Below are 5,618 nucleotides of genomic sequence, written 5' to 3'. Positions count from 1 at the left end.
TAGTGGGCTAAGTATACCCGTGTCGGGTAAGTCTTGCTGAGTATTAGTATACTCAGGGTTTGTTGTCACCGTGTTTTCAGGTAACTACTGCTGGTTGGAGCTAACCAGGATCCACATCGGTGGGCTCGATGTGACGTCCTCACGTCATCGTAGTTACTATTGTTTTTCTAAACTAAACTTTTATCTAAATTTCGCTGCATGTTGAACTCTGATAATTTGTTTTAAAACTCATTTTGTAAAGCTCTTCTTTGTAAATTAAAGTTGAGAAATTTTGTCTGCTGGTAATCATCTGTGCTCGTCTTCGTGTGAGACTTCCAGTGTTTTTCGATCCTTAACCCGACAGACGACCGGATTACACCGTTTTAAGTGTGTGGCAACTTGATTAACCATTAAGATGGTAGTTAGCGAACTTAAGTCGGTTTAATTTGTGCAGTTCTGTTACACTGCGCCCGGTACTAAACTGGCGCCTGCGACATTTAGTACCGGTCAGAGCCACCGCCCGGTACTAAACTGGCGCATTTAGTACCGGTCAGTGGCTCTGCCCGGTACTAAACAGCCTCAACTGGCGGGAAATTTTCGTTGAGACTGTTTAGTACCGGACATATATTTGGACCGGTACTAAACAGCCAAATTGCATATTTTCTTTTTCGTGTCCTATATGTTATTAATGTTTAGTAACTTAAATAAATTACTAAAAAATAGATATATACATTATATTACCCATGCAAAATTATATTTTTTGCAGCCACTTAGTTAATGTTAGTATATGTAATTTACTTAATTCGTCATATTGTTTCTAATTTTTCTTTTTTTGTGTTTCAAATGTGGTTTGTGCATAAATTATTTTATAAATGCATTAAAATGCTTTTATTTATTGTTTTCAGCATTAAAAAGGTTAATAGTTTTGTAGTTACATCACTGCATCAAGTTGAATATAAATTTACGCTCTGAACTTGTAATATTGAGTCAAAAATAAGTTTAAAATGTGTTGTTTTCGAAGAAATTAAATAATTTCATTCAAAATAGTAAGATATATGTTTTCTTGCACATGCACATTGAAATTTGTGTAGTTTATATCATTTTGTTAATTGGAATATACATTTACATTGTTTAGTTTCAAATAAATTAAATTAATTCATTAAAAATACTAACATTTATGAGTTTGCTCTTGCAAATATATTACATAAATAATTTGATCACATGAACATCAAAGTACAATATAATGATTACACATCATTATTTAATGGAACATTGATAACCTTTCTTTTTACAAAAGTGCATTGATCGTGATCGCGACGTAAGTAAGGAGCGTCCTCTTTGGATAACAGGATGCTGGTGTCAACATCGACAGAGAATGGAGGACGGTCATCAAACTGATCAAAGTCTTCTGACTTATCCGAAATGTCTTCAACTCTAATAATTTTTCTTTTTCCTGGAAGAACTATGTGGCGTTTTGGCTCGTCGTCGGATTTGCCTTGATTTTTCTTAGGTTTGCTAGACATGTCCTTCACATAGAACACATGCACGACATCCTTGGCGAGGACGAATGGTTCGTCTTTATATTCAATTTTTTTTAAGTCCACTATAGTCATCCCGTACTGGTCTGTTGTTACGCCGCCTCCTGCTCGGTTCACCCATTGTCACCGAAACAAAGGAATCTTCAAAGGCCCATAGTCAAGCTCCCATATATCCTCAATGACGCCAAAGTAGCTGTCTTTATTCCCATCATTGCCTATTGCATCAATACGCACACCGCTATTTTGGTTAGTGCTCTTTTCGTCTTGGGCTCTTGTGTAAAATGTATATCCATTTATCTCGTACCTTTGGTATTGCATTACTGTAATTGATGGTCCCCTAGCCAGCCATTGAAGTTGTTCATCAATCATTCTGTCACCCATGAGATTTTGTCTGAGCCAAACAGCAAAGCTATCTATGTGATGATGTGTAATCCAGGCCTCAGACTTCTGTGGGTTTTCGGAACGTACAATATTCATGTGCTCGTCCATATATGGAGCCACGAGAGTTGAATTCTGTAAAACGGTGAAGTTTGCTTTGCTGATTTCACTTTCAGGGATTTGCATATTAGATTTCTTCCCTAGTGTGCCCTTTCCCTTCAGTCTCCCCTCGTGGTGTGACATGGGAACCTCAATTGGGTTTAGATCATCAATAAAGTCAACACAAAACTCAATGACCTCCTCTGTTCCATAGCCCTTAGCGATACATCCCTCTGGGCGAGACCGGTTGCGGACGTATTTCTTTAGGACTGCCATGTACTTCTCGAAAGGGAACATATTGTGCAGAAATACAGGGCCTAGTATGTTTATCTCTTTCACAATATGAACCAGGAGATGTGTCATAATATTAAAGAACGAAGGTGGAAACACCATCTCAAAGCTAACAAGATATTGGACCACGTTATTTTGTAGCTTTGTGAGCTTATTTGGATCGATAGCCTTTTGTGAAATTTCATTGAGGAAGGCACATAGCTTAACAATCGCCAATCTGACATTCTCTGGTAGAATACCCCTTAGTGCAACCGGAAGCAATTGCGTCATTTGGACGTGGCAGTCATGAGACTTTAAGTTAGTGAACTTTTTCTCTTTCATATTTATTCTTCCTTGCATATTCGAGGAGTACCCAGATGGTACTTTCATACTATTCATGCAATCAAACAAACTTTCCTTCTCCTCTTTGCTGAGAGTGCAATTAGAAGGGCACAAGTAGTGTTATCCTTTCTCTCTCTTTTCAGGACGCAAGTCTTCTCGTTGTTTCATTTCTTTTAGATCACGTCTTGCTTCTAAGGTATCTTTTGCCTGCCCATACGTACCCAGGAAACCTAGTAGGTTCACGCAAAGATTCTTTGTCTAGTGCATCGCATCAATTGCATTGCGTACCTCCAGGACTTCCCGGTAAGATAGCTCCCACAATATTGACTTCTTCTTCCACATTGGAGCACGTCCGCTTTCATCATTCGGAACTTGTTGGCTGCCACGGCCCTTTTCAAACACTACACGAACATCCTTTATCATCAAGAAAACACGTTTTCCGTCACGAAATATAGGCTTAGCACGAGTTTCTGGTTCCCCTTTGAAATGCTTTCCTTTCTTTCTCAAGGGATGGTTTAGGGGCAGGAATCGACGATGACCCCATATATACGACCTTCCGACAATTTTTCAAATAAAAGCTATTAGTTTCATCAAGGCAATGGGTACATGCCTGGTACCCCTTATTCGACTGACCGGAGAGATTACTAAGTGCAGGCCAATCATTGATGGTTACGAAAAGCAATGCTCGAAGGTCAAAATTCTCTTGTTTGTACTCATCCCACACACGTACACCTTCATTCTTCCATAGCAGTAAAAGTTCATCAACCAGCGGTCTTAGGTACACGTCAATGTCATCGCCAGGTTGTTTCGGGCCTTGAATAAGCACCAGCATCATCATGTACTTCCGCTTCATGCATAGCCAAGAAGGAAGGTTAAACATACATAGAGTCACAGGCCATGTACTATGACTGCTGCCCCACTCGCCGAAAGGATTCATTCCATCCGTACTTAAACCAAACCTTATGTACCTTGGGTCCATATCAAAATCCAGAAATTCTCTATCCACATTTCTCCACTGGGACCCATCAGCAGGGTGTCTCAGCATCTGATCTTGCTTACGCTCTTCTTTGTGCCACCGCATCAACTTAGCATGGTCCTTATTTCTGAAAAGAGGCTTCAAACGTGGTATTATTGGGAAATACCACATCACCTTTGCGGGAACTTTTTTCTTAACAGGCTCCCCGTCGACATCACCGGGATCATTTTGCCTGATCTTGTACCATTTCGCATCACACACAAGACAAGCATCCAGTTTCTCATATTCATCACGATAGAGAATACAGTCGTTAGGACACGTGTGAATTTTCTGAACCTCCAATCCAAGAGGACAAACAACCTTCTTTGCTTCGTATGTTGTAGAGGGCAGTTCATTCCCCTCTGGAAGCATGTTCTTTACGATTCCTAATAGCTCCTCAAATCCCTTATCGGTGATACCATTAACTGCCTTCCACTGCAGCATTTTAAGTGTCGTACCCAACTTTTTTAGTCCTTGCTTGCAATTTGCATACAATAATTTTTTGTGATCCTCCAACATCTTCTCAAACTTCTTTGACTCCTTCAAAGTTTCACTGTCTTTTTGTGAATCCACTAGAACTTGGCCGAATTCGTCAGGTGGTTGGTCTTCTGCTATATTTTCTCCAGCCTCGTCCATTTCTTCAGCATTATCCATGGGTTCATCTTCAAAGGCTCCCACTTCATATAAGTGAGCCCATTCTGCAATTTTATCATCATCATCTCCTTCACCATCTTGCATCACAACTCCAGGTTCACTATGCTTGGTCCAAAGAGTATAGTTATCCATGAAACTCTTTTCATAAATGTGGGCGTGTAGAGTGCTTCTCTTAGAGTATTCCTTTTTATTTTGGCAAAGGCGGCATGGACAACACATGAAATCTTTCGATGACTTGTGGGCCTTCGCCGCATCGAGAAAAGACTTTAGACCATTAATCCATGCTATGGTGCACCGGTCGCCGTACATCCATTGTCGGTCCAACGATCTACAATTTTGTATTAAGTAACAACATTATTTTACTTGTATTCACATAACATACTCAAATTAAACAACATGATAAATAAAAGTATAAATTAATAAATATAGATTACACTACATGCTAGCTACCTAATACAAACTACTCATCATGAGATCTTTTGACCGATGCCTCGTGAACTGCCTCGCGAAGTCTTGACACTGAACAGTTATATTCCGCCAGCCCCGACTCTTCACGTCTTGCATTATATCGAGCCATCAACTCATGATCATCATCAATACCATGCAACTCGACGTTAAATTCACGATAAAATTTACGACTTTCTTGTTCAAGGGAGAATATATGAAAAGCCTTCTTAATCAAACGACGAATACGACCGCTAACAAGACCAACACGCTCTGCAGGTCCAACTCAAGCGAATGACCGGTGCGCTCCAATTGATTGTGTACCGCCGCCCGAGCCGCAGCTCGACGCTCAAAGGCATCATGTTGCAAAGGCATTTCTAAGAAGTAATATTAATAACAGGTCAATTATATGTCTCATTAAGAAACAAAACTAATTTCAGTACACTAATCAAATAAATATAAAAAATGAACAAATTATTAGAATTAAAATGAAAACATAAATTGTAAACCATAATGAAAACAAAGATTTTTTAAACTTCTCGATGCTTTCCAATATGAGCCCGAATAAATACATCATTATAGTGTCAAAATAATCGACGTAAAAATCGCAATAAGAAATAAATATTTATTTCTAATGTCAGTTCAAATACTAAACTAAATTAATTAATGAATAAAACTAATGTCGTCATTATACATGTAAAAGTACTGAATAAAACTGATTTACAAAACAAAAAAATTATCTACCTAAAAGGAAACAAACTAACAAACTAATCATGGCATTTGAAAATAATTGAAAACAAATCATTAGAAATTAGGCATATTCAAACTATCTAATAAATCTTCTCTATGTTCAATTTATCAGTTCTATACATCTCAAAACAATGTATAAATCAAAAAAA

Source organism: Panicum virgatum, chromosome 1K (assembly GCF_016808335.1).
Source record: "Panicum virgatum strain AP13 chromosome 1K, P.virgatum_v5, whole genome shotgun sequence".
NCBI lineage: Eukaryota > Viridiplantae > Streptophyta > Magnoliopsida > Poales > Poaceae > Panicum > Panicum virgatum.
This window is presented reverse-complemented; position numbering follows the sequence as displayed.